This window comes from Aotus nancymaae, unplaced genomic scaffold (genome assembly GCF_030222135.1).
Source record: "Aotus nancymaae isolate 86718 unplaced genomic scaffold, 86718_ANA_hifiasm-v0.15.2.pri h1tg000014l, whole genome shotgun sequence".
Classification (NCBI taxonomy): domain Eukaryota; kingdom Metazoa; phylum Chordata; class Mammalia; order Primates; family Aotidae; genus Aotus; species Aotus nancymaae.
This window is the reverse complement of record NW_026988425.1, coordinates 121,246,113-121,260,213: the sequence shown is the minus strand read 5'-3', so window position 1 is coordinate 121,260,213 and position 14,101 is coordinate 121,246,113. Positions and strand designations below refer to the sequence as shown.

At 54.3% G+C, this 14,101-nt stretch overlaps 1 long non-coding RNA gene across 2 annotated transcripts; it reads left to right on the top strand.

Annotated features, from left to right (window-relative positions):
• Nucleotides 1-747: 747 nt before the first annotated feature.
• Nucleotides 748-13,855, top strand: LOC105724962 (uncharacterized). 2 transcript variants are annotated; one of them, XR_010342647.1, is made up of 3 exons: nucleotides 767-1,229; nucleotides 1,266-4,534; nucleotides 10,141-13,855. It is a non-coding gene; the product is annotated as an uncharacterized LOC105724962 (long non-coding RNA). The 2 variants fall into 2 exon arrangements; XR_001109167.3 differs by having other exon boundaries at nucleotides 748-4,534.
• The last annotated feature ends 246 nt before the right edge of the window (nucleotides 13,856-14,101 follow it).

Below are 14,101 nucleotides of genomic sequence, written 5' to 3'. Positions count from 1 at the left end.
CATGGTGGCATGAGTCTGAAGGTGAGTCTCCGTCCTGACATGGTGGCAGGAGTCTGAAGGTGAATCCCAGTGCTGACATGGTGGCATGAGTCTGAAGGTAAGTCTCCGTCCTGACATTGTGGCAGGAGTCTGAAGGTGAATCCCAGTGCTGACATGGTGGCGTGAGTCTGAAGGTGGGTCCCGTCCTGACATAGTGGCGTGAGTCTGAAGGTGAGTCCCGTCCTGACATGGTGGCAGGAGTCTGAAGGTGAGTCCCCGTCCTGACGTGGTGGCAGGAGTCTGAAGGTGAATCCCCGTCCTGACGTGGTGGCAGGAGTCTGAAGGTGAGTCCCCGTCCTGACGTGGTGGCAGGAGTCTGAAGGTGAATCCCCGTCCTGACGTGGTGGCAGGAGTCTGAAGGTGAGTCCCCGTCCTGACGTGGTGGCAGGAGTCTGAAGGTGAGTCCCCGTCCTGACGTGGTGGCAGGAGTCTGAAGGTGAGTCCCCGTCCTGACGTGGTGGCAGGAGTCTGAAGGTGAATCCCCGTCCTGACGTGGTGGCATGAGTCTGAAGGTGAATCCCCGTCCTGACGTGGTGGCAGGAGTCTGAAGGTGAGTCCCCGTCCTGACGTGGTGGCAGGAGTCTGAAGGTGAGTTCCGTCCTAACATGGTGACAAGAGTCTGAAGGTGAGTCACCGTTCTGACATGGTGACAAGAGTCTGAAGGTGAGTCCCCGTCCTGGCATGGTGGCAAGAGTGTGAAGGTGAGTCCCCGTCCTGACGTGGTGGCAGGAGTCTGAAGGTGAGTTCCGTCCTAACATGGTGACAAGAGTCTGAAGGTGAGTCCCCGTCCTGGCATGGTGGCAAGAGTGTGAAGGTGAGTCCCCGTCCTGACGTGGTGTCAGGAGTCTGAAGGTGAGTCCCGTCCTGACATGGTGGCAGGAGTCTGAAGGTGAATCCCAGTGCTGACATGGTAGCAAGAGTCTGAAGGTGAGTCCCCGTCCTGACATGGTGGCGTGAGTCTGAAGGTGGGTCCCGTCCTGACGTGGTGGCATGAGTCTGAAGGTGAGTCCCGTCCTGACATGGTGGCAAGAGTCTGACGGTGAGTATCCGTCCTGACATGGTGGCATGAGTCTGAAGGTGAGTCCCGTCCTGACATGGTGGCAGGAGTCTGAAGGTGAATCCCAGTGCTGACATGGTAGCAAGAGTCTGAAAGTGAGTCCCTGTCCTGACATGGTGACAAGAGTCTGAAGGTGAGTCCCCGTCCTGACACGGTGACGAGTCTGAAGGTGAGTCCCCGTCCTGACATGGTGGCATGAGTGTGAAGGTGAGTCCCCGTCCTGACATGGTGGCATGAGTCTGAAGGTGAATCCCCGTCCTGACATGGTGACAAGAGTCTGAAGGTAAGTCCTGTCCTGACATGGTGACAAGAGTCTGAAGGTGAGTCCCCATCCTGACATGGTGGCAGGAGTCTGAAGATGAGTCCCGTCCTGATTTAGTGACAAGAGTCTGAAGGTGGGCCCCGTCGTGACATGGTGGCATGAGTCTGAAGGTGAGTCCCTGTCCTGACATGGTGGCAAGAGTGTGAAGGTGAATCCCCGTCCTGACGTGGTGGCAGGAGTCTGAAGGTGAATCCCCGTCCTGATGTGGTGGCATGAGTTTGAAGGTGAATCCCCGTCCTGACGTGGTGGCATGAGTCTGAAGGTGAATCCCCGTCCTGACGTGGTGGCATGAGTCTGAAGGTGAGTCCCGTCCTAACATGGTGACAAGAGTCTGAAGGTGAGTCCCCGTCCTGACATGGTGACAAGAGTCTGAAGGTGAGTCCCCGTCCTGACATGGTGGCAAGAGTCTGAAGGTGAGTCCCCGTCCTGGCATGGTGGCAAGAGTCTGAAGGTGAGTCCCCGTCCTGACATGGTGGCAGGAGTCTGAAGGTGAGTCCCGTCCTGACATGGTGGCATGAGTCTGAAGGTGAATCCCAGTGCTGACATGGTGGCAAGAGTCTGAAGGTGAATCCCCGTCCTGACATGGTGGCAAGAGTCTGAAGGTGAGTCCCCATCCTGAGATGGTGGCAGAGTCTGAAGGTGAGTCCCCATCCTGACATGGTAGCAAGAGTGTGAAGGTGAGTCCCCGTCCTGACGTGGTGGCAAGAGTCTGAAGGTGAGTCCTCGTTGTGACATGGTGGCATGAGTCTGAAGGTGAGTCCCGTCCTGACATGGTGGCATAAGTCTGAAGGTGATTCCCCATCCTGACATGGTGACAAGAGTCTGAAGGTGGGCCCTGTCGTGACATGGTGGCATGAGTCTGAAGGTGAGTCCCGTCGTGACATGGTGGCATGAGTCTGAAGGTGAGTCCCGTCGTGACATGGTGGCATGAGTCTGAAGGTGAGTCCCGTCCTGACATGGTGGCATGAGTCTGAAGGTGAGTCCCGTCCTGACATGGTGGCATGAGTCTGAAGGTGGGCCCCATCCTGACATAGTCCTTGGGCTGCACATGTGTGTTGGCAGTTCTTTCCAGCTGCTGTTCTGGCCTCTCTGTGCAATGTATTTATGTGGCTGTAGATGGAAGGTCTGAGATGGATTTAGGTCTTGGAATACTGTCATATTTTTTTCTGCTTCAGGGAGAAAATAACCCAGTTCAGGAAGGACATTTGAAAAGGGAAAATATTGCGTATGGTGGCACACCTGCAGTCCCAGCTATTCAGGAGGCTGAGGCTGGAGGATCACTTGAGCCCAGGGGTTCCAGGCTGCAGTGAGCTCTGATCTGGCCATTGCACTCCAGCCTGGGTGACAGAATGAGACCCCTGTCTCTAAAAAAAAAAAAAAATGTCATTCAATTTAAAAAGGGGAAATATCCTTGGTGGTTCTTGGAACAAGCACCTACTAGGTTGACCCATGTGAAATTTCTTGTTGATGAAAAATAGTTAAATGTTGGTAATTTCATATGGTTCAACCTACGACAGTTCCATTCCTCTGGGATGGTAGAGGGATCCCCAGAGCACATTTTAAAGAGTTTCTGATACTTTAACCATTTGTGTGGTGATAGCTTTCACAGAATTTTTTTTAACACCAGAAGGAAATCACTCTAACCTTCGGATTGAACCACAGTAGGAAACTATTCCTAGCAAGATTCTACTTTGCCCCAGCTTCAAGGTATATCATCTCAAAATGCAGGATACTTCAGGAGCAACCTTTCTTTTATTATATAAAAAAGAAAAATCCAGACAGCTCAACTAGTACTGACTAAGGGCTGAGACCAGATCCAAACTTTTTTGTCTCAGGAGGAATTTGCTTCCATCTGGATGCCGGAAACGGTATTTTACCTCACCTCCTGTCCCCAGCAGCAGTCCTGGGCGCCTTGGGAGGAGGTTGCTGGAAGAGCTAGCTGACAGCTTCTTTGTAACCTTTCAGCCACCCAGGGCTGTGCAGGGCGGCCAGGGTGTGGGCTTCTGATGGAATGCACTCGCCATCCTACGTTCATCACACCATTGTCACTGTGTGTCTGAGCTGCCTCTGGGTGTGTGTGTTTCTTTTTGTGTCTGCGTGTCAGTGTCGGGCTGTGTGTGTCTGTTTCTGTCGGCCTGTCTAGGCGTGCTCAGTGTGAAAAGGAGCTGGGGGAGGTGGCGGTAAAGAGGGAGGGCATTTCAAAGCCCAGCTCTCCTGCTCGGGGGCCTCAGGAGGGTGTGTGTGTGTATGTATGTGTGTGTGCGTGTGTGTGAAGGACAGCTCTCCTGCTCAGGGACCTCAGGAAAGGGTGCGTGTGTGTGTGTGTGTGAAGCCCAGCTCTCCTGCTCAGGGACCTCAGGAGGGGTGTGTGTGTGTGTGTGTGTGTGTGTGTGTGTGTGTGAAGCCCAGCTCTCCTGCTCAGGGACTTCAGGAGGGGTGTGTGTGTGTGTGTGTGTGTGTGGTGTGTGTGTGTGTATGAAGCCCAGCTCTCCTGCTCAGGGACCTCAGGAGGGGTGTGTGTGTGTGTGTGTGTGTGTGTGTGTGTGTGAAGCCCAGCTCTCCGGCTCAGGGACCTCAGGAGGGGTGTGTGTGTGTGTGTGTGTGTGAAGCCCAGCTCTGCTCAGGGACCTCAGGAGGCGTGTGTGTTTGTGTGTGTATGTGTGTGTGTGAAGCCTAGCTCTCCGGCTCAGGGACCTCAGGAGGGGTGTGTGTGTGTGTGTGTGTGTGTGTGTGTGTGTGTGTGAAGCCCAGCTCTTCTGCTTAGGGACATCAGGAGGGTGTGTGTATGTGTAGATTTTTTTCCATGCTGCTCATTGTGTGGGGCTGCATGCGAGTGTCTGACCAGGTGTGGTTGGGCAGCCACTGGGCTGGGTGAGCCCCATCTGCCGTGAGCTCCCAGACTTGCCTTCTAGCCCTCTGCTGCCATCCATGGGGAGCCTCTCCCTTCGCAGCTCACCATCTCTTCTCTAATTTATTAGCTGGAAAGGAGGAGAAAATGAAACATTGCCTGAAGACAATGGCCGAGACCGCAGGTCCCACCCTGCACAGCCGCCAGCATCTCTCCCCTCAGCTCTGTCTCCTCTTCTGCAGTTGGGATCTGCACATTTAAGCCTGAAGTAAGAATAAAGCAAACCCCCAAACCATCACATTAAAAAATGTGCCTGGCCTTGGACGTGCGGAAGTAGCTATAAACTCTTGAAGGTGGGAGAGGTCAACAAGATGAAGGTTTCAGCCCTCTTCTACTCTGGGTCCCCCCACCTCTGAGTTCCAGCACTTCCCCCAGCTCCAAGCCAGGCAGGGGAGGGCAAGGGGGCCCAAGGCAGCTGCAAGATCTGTGTTAGTAAACACCTTCCTGGGTTCCCGTTTTCTTTACACCCCCCCTACCCTCCTCTACTCCCTGATGCCCCGTTACACACTCCCACCCCCCAGCATCCCCTTTTCTGTGGCCTGCACAATGAGCTCATTGTGCCGGGTGTGATTTGAATAAGGGATCGGTGGGCCTGTTCCCAGCATTGTCCAAGGGGCTGGGAAAAACCCCAGCGCAGGCAGGAGGACCAGACCAGACAGAGACAGATGCCTAAATTAGCAACAAAGCTTTGTGCACGTCCCCTGGACAAGGGCTCGCCTTGTTTGCGTGGACTCGAGGGTGTGGAGCTGGCCGGCTGCTCGCATGTCTCCCCATGTTAATTAGTTTTGCATGCATGTCTGAGAAGGTGCCAGGGGAGATGTGTTTGCCTTTCCTCCCGGGAGGGGCCCCTGTTTGTGGCTGGCCAGTAGGCTGGGGGCCTGGAGATGAGAGGGGCTGGGCCTACCTGGGGAGCCAGGCTCTGAGCTTGGCTGGGGGATCACGGCTTTCCCATCCTGGAGTTCTGTTTCTCTGCCCTCTGGGGGGCCTGGCTTTGCTCCCTATGCCTTCTCCCCGCCACCACTCCATGTCTGAAAGTTGGTCAGCTCTGACTACTGAGGACTCACTGGCTTCCTCCGAGACCCAGGCCAGTGCCTGTCCATCTGGCCGTCTGTCTCTTGCGACACAGGGCCCCTCGGGACCGGGCAGCAGAAGCAGCCAGTCTGGACTCTTCTCCGTCCCCGAGCCAGATGGCCAGTCTGCTGATCGCATTACGGCCTTCCCTGTCCCCAGACCCCTGCCGCCTGTGGTTGGACCAGGATCTTATTTGGGATATGATGGAGAAGCTCCCTTGTAGGCCCTTATAGAGGCATGGCCCTGAAAGGAAAGGGGGCTGGTAGTTAGCGCCTTAGGCATGTCCTTGTCACCAGCTTCCATGTGACTTCAGGCAGACCAGGTGCCCCTGATGCCTGAATCTCAGTTTTCTGGTTGGCAGGAGGAGGAGGGAGCTGAACTTCAAGAATCTCTTGGTTCTCTTCTAGCTCAGAAAGCCTCTGATGGTGGTAACAGTGGTGATCATTTCAAAACTGTGTTGGTTTAGCATTCGCTGATTTAGCACAATAACAGAAATGGGACTAATGGATTCTGGCTGGGGGCGGAGGGGAGTGTTGCAGGAAGGATTCATCCCTGTTGATATTCAGTGTGGGCTCCTGTTTTCAGGGTGTGGGGAGGACCAGGAGCAGGCAGAGCCTGCCTTCCCAGGTCTTCACAGATGAGCCCTTCTCCATCCCTACCCTGCAGTGCTGGGAAGGAGGCCCTGGCCCAGCAGAAGGGAGCTTGGCAGAGGCAAAGGAGAAGCTAGAGGGAGAGCGGCTGCTGGCCAGGGCCCTGGGTGTGTCCTGGTCGCCCCCTGCAGGCCCTGGGATTGAGGGGAACAGGGGACAGGGCTGAGAAGGGTCAGGGTTGTGGGGGAACAGGGGACAGGGCTGAAAAGGGTCAGGGTTGGGGGTGGCAGGGGACAGGGCTGAGAAGGGTCAGGGTTCATCTGGGAACTCCAGAGTTGCCACCTCTCCACAGCCCTTCAGAATAACCCTGGGTGGCGGGTGGGGAGTGGGATGAAGCATCGCCCTGCTGTTCAGGGCAGGGGTCTCAGGATTCAGTGGACAGGAATTCTGGCTTTTTCTTTTTCAGCCTCCCCATCTCTGGCACCCTCCCACTCTCTCATCAGGTGTTATGGGATGTACCTTGTCCTGGGGCCAGGCAGCTGGCCAGAGCCACCCACAGGAGCCTCTGGAATTCACCTGAGGTAGCCAGCCACTCAGGCAAGGCAGGGGAGGCCCTGGGCCTCCTTCCAGCAGGGACCTTCCTCCCGCTGCCACTGCGCCAGCCAGTTCCCACCCCCCACCCGCAGTGCGCTTGTTCCTTCCATCTGGGCTGCCTTTCCCCTCCCCGCCTCTCTCTCTCTTTCTATTTCTGTTTCTGGGGGGCCTCTTTTTCTACTGCTTTCACTGTCTCCCGGAGCTGCTCCTCACCCAAGCTGGATAACTGGTGGTTAAGGTCCAAAGCTTGAGGAAGAAAAGAGGATGGAAGTGAGTGCTTCATGGCCAGGATAGAGTGAGAGAGGTGCCCACAGTACGGGTTGAGAGAAGAGGCAGGGCGGCAGGGCCTTGGGGGAGCTGCCCACCGCCCTCCCTGCCCCTCCCCATTCCTACCTCCTGGGGTTTAGCCGCCTCAGCTGTAGCTCTGAGCTCCTTAATCTGGTGATCCTTGCGGCGCTGTGAGGCGGGCTGGCAGAGGCTTTAGGAGGTGACAGGGGATGTTGGGAGTCGCACTCTGCTAACAGAGTGTCATGCAAAGCTGGGGAATCACATTCCGAGCGCAGCTCCCCCTCCTATGGCAGTGGCCCTGCAGGGCTGGACCCAGCACGGGTGATGCCCAGTGGAGGGCTGGGGCTCAGGCCCTGCGCGCAGCCAGGCATCACCTCCTCTTTGTCCCTCAGGAGGAAAGTTCTCAAGATTAGGGCTTTCTGGCCCTTTCTGCATGGCTAAGGTTTTATTGTTTGGTAGCTGCCCCCACCCTTACCCCAGCCCCCAAATCCTCTGACTGCCAATCCCAGTTAGAAGAAGCCTCTGTAAGTCACAGGTATTCACATGGTCAGCCAGGAATATGCGGTTGGGCTAGTCCGGGGTGGGGATTTGTCTAGAACTAAGCAAGTGTGCCGGGCAGAATGGCTTCCCTGCCTAGATAAGCAGGGGAGAGAAACCCTGAGATAAACCCCTGATTCTCTCAGGGGATGGGCCCTGAGAGAACCCAGGAGAGACAGGAAATTCAGGTGGGGGTGCAAAGTCCAAGTGGTTCTGAGCTCAGCAGAACGGGGGCAGCCCAGGTCTTGGACCTTGGCTGGAGGGAGGGACAGAGGACAACGCTGTGGGCCGAGGCCCAGGGTGCTGCTTTGCTTCTGCCATGACTCTGCAGTAGACCCTGGATGTCTCCGAGCCTCCAAACTCTCATCTGTGAAATGAGTGTTATCATTCCTACCTCTGCTGGAGCTGCTATGAAGACTCTTGGGCACATGGAAAGCCTTTCATGGGGTTAATTTTTCTTCTCCTTTTCCCTTCTATATGGGGCAGATAGGAAGAAGTTAAGCCTTTCAGATCATTTAAGATAGCTGAGATTTAGGGGGTGGGGACAATGGTGATATTCAGAATATTTAACCACCTGTACAGGCTGGACACCAACCAGGCAGAGTGACAGCTGGCCCAAACCACCCAGGGAGGAGGGCACAGCTGGGCATACCTTGTCCCTCTGTCTTTCTGCCCTATCACGAGTCCATTTATCAGCCAGCATACAGACATCCCTTGAGGCCATCTCCTGAGGAGATCGCAGGATGCAGTATCCTGAGATTTCCTTTGTGTTCAAGCAAGTCAGGCCTGCCTGCTGTGGGGCACCCTGCCTGACCTGGAAGAGGACCTAGAAGCAGAGGGCAGTGAACTGAGGGCCTTCCAGCTTTTGCCCAAAGCTGGCAGCAGACCTGCCACCAGGCTCTGGGGAAGAGCTGCTTCTGTGGGCTCTCACCACCCTCATGTACCCTAGAGCTGCCCCTCCTTCCTGTCCCTTCTCAAAAGCACTGCGGGTCGGGATTATGGGGTCTGTTTGTGCTCTGATCTAATTCCTCATGCCTGTTTCTTCATCAGCCAGGGGAGGTTCATGGTTTCTGTTATCTGACTGTGAAGAATGGGAGTGTGGTGTTGGGGAAATGCAGAGCCATGTTCTGTCATTGAGGAGAGATTCTGGCCTCAAGGCAGGCAATGTCTTCCCCCAGCCCCAGGTTTTCCGAGGCCACGCCTGGACACGTGGTGCACTTGGCCAATGCTGACTTCTTTTACCTGGCTTTTTTCTTTGCCTTGTTGGGTGAAACTATTGGCTTTGAGGGCCTAAGGTGGTCTGGTAAAGTGACAAGGGCACAGGAAGACACTACCTTACTTAGCTGGATCTCAGAGATTGGACTCTAGCCCACTTTCCCACTGAGTGGTCTTGGGCAAGCCACCTCCTTTACTGGACTTAGAAAAGTAGCATTGAACCAGGTGCAGTGGCTCACACATGTAATCCCGATAACTGGGGAGGCTGAGGTAGGAGCTGTCTTGAGGCCAAGAGTTTGAGAAGAGCCTAAGCAATGTAGTGAGACCCTATTCTTAAAAAATGAAAACAGCCAAGTGTGGTGAAGTGCACCCATAGTTCTAGCTACCGAGGCAGGAAGACCGCTTGAGCCCATGAGTTCCAAGCTGCAGTGATCACACCACTGCACTCTAGCCTGGATGACAGAATAAGATGCTGTCTCTTAAAAAAGAAAGAGAAAGGAGAAAAAAGGAGCATTGGGTAAGATGGTGTCTGAGGTCCCTTTTGGCCCCTGCATTTTGCCCTGTGGGAGTTCTTCCTGCTTTTTCTACTCTTACCTGCCAGTAACCTCTGCTCCCAGCCCCCTGGCTCACAGGAAACCCAGCTAGCTTTGTCCCTTTCAAGCTGGCCTGGGTGCATTGAGGCACCATCACCTAGAGGGTATGAAAATGAAAACCCAGCTCACTGCTGGCATGGCCGTGGGGCGGGGAAGTGACCTGTCTTGGAGCAAGATGGGCAGAGAGCATGAGTCTCACCTAGGGGCGCTCCCAGCGTCTCATCTGGATGCCTTTGTCCTTCCTTTCACTTCCGTTTGCTCTGAATGCTGTTTGCCTCGGTGGCTCTGTTTGCCCAGGTGGTCCTCAAGGTGGGTTTGCAGTGCTCTCCTTGGGACTTGCCCCATTCCACTTCCTTGGACCAGAACCTTTCGACTCAGAAGCTCTAATCCCTGAGAAGCAACCATGGGGGAAACACTATTTTTTGGTGCTGACCCCTCTCCGCAGCACCCCAGCTAGGCAGCTCTGCCACTAGTACAGCTGACATGGATGTGGGCTCAGCACCGCATATGACTGGCGTGGCCATGGGCCAGCTCCCTAGCTTCTTTGACCCTCTATTCCCTTATTTCTAACAAAGACAACCACGCCTTTCTCATAAAGTTGGAATGAGGCATAGAAATAATACAGATGAAGTACCTTGCAATGATGTTCTCTCTTACCTCTTACTGGGAGCTGTACCCACAGGCTTCAAAGGCCACAGGCATAAACCCTTGACTTTCCTGACCTCTTGCCTTTGAGTTTCAGGACTGCCCTGCTGGGGAGGTGCTGAGACAACCTTGGAGGAGCTCCTCCCCGCAGCCCACCGCCCCTCCTTCCCCAGGGGGCAGAAATACCTAGTTTCAGCCCTAATAATACCTGAATGAGATTTATAGGACACCTTCCTCCCCAGAGTGCAAAGCATCTCACATATTATTTCTCTTATCTTTAGATTGTCCTGTGAAGTGAAGTATGATCGGACAGCCTCTTTTCAGCTTTTATGAAATGGAGACAGAGGAATGTAGCTCTTGCCAAGGTCACAGGATTGGAATACAGAGCCAAGCCAGCCCAGGACATGCAAGAGCCCCAGAAGGAAAGCCCAGCAGGAAGGGAGAGCAAGTAATCTCTGTCCTGAGGTTGTCACAGCCAGGGGCCAGGATGGAGAAGGAGGACCCTGTAATCCTGCCCATCTGGGACTTGGCAGGGGACCTGGGAAAATGTACCCCAACCCATCCCTCTAGGGCCTTTGCCTTTGGCCCATTGGCCTAGCATCTTCTTCACCATGTCTGTTCTTGTCACCCCTAGCCAGGTCTGTTTGGGTCTGAGGTGCATGGAACATCCTGGGTAGGTCTCCAGCAAACAGAAGCTCTTCACCACGTTTCCAGCTGAGGACCAAGGGCAGCACACCGGCAATGTTACCACAGCAAGGGACTTCAGCCTTCGAGGAGTTAACAGCTCCCTCTCCCCAGCCGGTCCTCCCCTTGGTGCTCCTCTTCTTCCCTCCTCCTGCTCACAGCAGGCAGGGCCTGGACCCAGGAGCCATGCTGCTGTGCTGTTGCCAGGGGAGCTGGGAGGCAGATCTGAGCAATGCGGGGAAAAGGCCCGGCCTGTCAAAGTGTCTGAGATGAACCGCCGCCGTCCCCGAGCAGCTGGGCTCAGACGTGTCTCAGCTCTTGTTCTGGGCCTGAGAATGGCGAAACCCAGTGAGGTTCAAGGGCAGACTCACTATTCATTAGTCAGGGGTTCTTGACGTCCCGTCTCTCCCAGGGATGGGCTCCCCCCGCCTCCTGTGACACATTCCTGGGTGCCTTTGGTGAGGATTGCACACCCTCCTCCTGCCTAGCCCCCTCTCCAAAGACCCCTGAATAAATTCACCCCAAGGAGACCAGGCAGGGCAGAGACAATGGCTGCAGGAAGTCATCCAGGCGGGACCCCAGCCATACTCCCTGCCCTCCACCCAGCCCTCCTGTGGGCCCCACTCCCTTTTGACTCAGGGCACCCTTGGACTGCCAGCCGACACAGGCCTGGACAGGGAGAGACCACTGGGAACCGCCCTGAGGACAGCGTGCTGGTCCAGTGCCGGTCTCGGTTGGCTCCATGGGTGCCTCTGTGGCCTGTACCGACTGGCTGGCTAGTGTTGTGCTTTCTGTAGCATCACATGCCTGTTTGAAGACTCAAACACTGTCAGTTGGGTAGTGTAAATTGTACACTATTTTTTGAAATGCGGTAATATCAGTATGTATATGTAAAAGGCACATATACTTGGTCAGAAACAAATGGCACTATTTACTCTGTGGGCATATTTGTAAAAGAATTATGTACAAGGGCATTCATCAGAGGAGTATTTCTTTTTTTGTTTTTGTTTTGAGACGAGTTTTGTTCTTGTTGCCCAGGCTAGAGCACAATGGCACGATCTCGGCTCACCGCAACCTCTGCCTCCCGGGTTCAAGTGATTCTCCTGCCTCAGCCTCCCAAGTAGCTGAGATTACAGGCATGCACCAACATGCTCGGCTATTTTGTGTTTTTAGTAGAGACGGTTTCTCCATGTTGATCAGGCTGGTCTCGAACTCCTGGCTTCAGGTGATCCACCTGTCTCGGCTTCCCAAATTGCTGGGATTACAGGTGTGAGCCACTGCACGCGGCCAGAGCATTTCTTTTTAAGAGTGTAAAGAAATGGAGAGGAACCTATGGCCCGTTCATACTGTGGAATACCATGCAGCTGTAAAAATCAGTGTGGCAGATCTCCATGTATGAGTTGATGTGGAACATTGGCCAGTTCACATGATAAGGCGAATAGAATAAATTACAGAACAGGCTGTGAAGTATGATCTTATTTGTAGATGTTTAAAAGTTATAAGTGTTTATATATGGATCGTTTCTGGAAATATGTACTGGAAGGCTACCTCTCGGGAGTGGAGATAGGGGAATGCACTCTTCTACACTGTTATGTTTTCGTGCTTCTAAGATACTTTTGTTGAAAAATATAAAGGGGTTGTTCAATATAATAGGCTTAACTTCTGTCAACTAACTTGATGTGGGTTCAAGAGGGTGGTGGTGGTGTTGCAGGAGAAAGTATCCCACAGTCACTGGTGGCTTCAGCCATGGGCCATTTTGGGGCCTAGTAATTACATGCCATCATGGCTGCTAGTGTTAATCGAAAGCCTACTAAGTGCCAGGCTTACTGTCTCTGGATCTTGCTTACATGGGTGTCATTATTCTAGTTTCACCGAATCGAAAGAGGTTGATGGGTTTGTTGCAGCTCCTCTGCAAGTGAGGGGCAGAGTCAGGAGCTTGGCTAGGGACAGGGGAGGTGGGTGGTGGGTAGGCCTTGGCTCCCGGTTTCCTTCCTGGCAGACGTTCCCCCTCTGCCCTGAGGACCTGCTTGTTTGGGGGAGGAGGCCTTTGGAGGCCCTGGAGTCATGCCAGGTGTTGGACGTGTGAACTGGGGAGTGCCCCCATCTGGCCACAGCCCAAAAGTATCACCATGCTAGGGGGTGGGGGCCAGGCTGGGAATGGCCCTATTTGCATAAGCAGCACGTGTCCGTGTCCGGAGAGAAAGACTTCACAGAGCAGAAGAGGTGCGGGTGCCCACCCCTACTTCATCCCTGAAAGAGTAAATGGCCTGGAAAGTATCTCTGGGAGGTAACGCTGCACCCCACCCTCCCAGGGGGCACTGAATCAGGCTACACCTGCCTTAGGTCGGGGTCTGGAGCAGCCTGCAGTTGGGCCTCAGTGGCCTGGGAGGCAACGAGGGCAGGGGGCAGGTCACGAGGCAAAATGGGGCTGTCCAGAGAGGCCTGGGAAACCTGGTCCCTGAGGCCTGGGCACAGCTACAGCCTCTTCAGACTGGCTGTGGGGCCAGTGGACTGGGGAGAAAAAAGCATTAACAGTGACCAAGTACAGAAGGTGGTCAGGAGCCAGGTCACAGCCTTACTGCAGTGACTCCTCATAATTTTATGGGGTGTGGGTGTCATTGATGCACCCATTTTACGGGAGAAGACACAGGCCCAGGAAAGTTAAGTTACATGTCCTAAGTCACACAGCTAAGCCAGTGCCAGAACTGAGATCAAAACCAAGTCTCTTTGACTCTAAAATCTGTACTCTGGCCCCAAAGAGATCCTGTTTGGTTTGGCCACTTACAGCAGTTCCCTGAAGCTGCAGACTCTGCTTGCCAGTGCCCACATATGGCAACATTAACCCCTCCCCTGCAGGGTCGCCTCGAATAGTCTTTTAGCTGGGCTTCTCCCCCACTTCCATGCAATGGCATCCCCTGGGTTGTGCCCAGCCCTGGCCTGGACGGTGGGGTAAAAGGAGGGCTTTACAGGCTTACAGAGCCTCATACAGAAGGAGCACATGACTGCTGGTCATCTGCATTCCTGTAGGATTGGCTGTTGCTTGGGGTCCTTGGCAGGAAGATGAGGATGCTCCTGAGGCCTGCTCCAGTGTTTCCCAGAGGCTGGCCTGGTTCAGGGCTCTGGGAAGGCTGAAGGTGGAGAAGCAGAAGTAGGAGAGCAGAGATGGCACTCAGGCAGCTTGAATCACCAGGACCCTTCCACGGCCCACAGGTCCTCCAGTACTAGGGCAAGCTCTGGGAGAGGTCTCTTCCTTTGCTGTGAACCCCCTGCCTTTCTTGTAGCTTACCATGAATAAATTTTCTTTGCAAAATCTTCCATGTCTCTGGTCAGTTTTTCTAGGAGGACATGAGTGAGGAAAGTAGTATGAGTGTTTTGCCACCAGCAAAAACAACTCCTATGTCTTGAGGTGTGGTGGGGACCCTGGAATGGGTGGAAAAGTTGGAGCAAGAAGTCTTAAAAGGCTTGGAAAGTCTGTCTTGCCCTGAGCTCGGGTCATCTGAGCAAGAAGATGAAGGTCATGGCCAGTGCAAGGCCTACCTTGTGGGTCCCCTGCCCTCA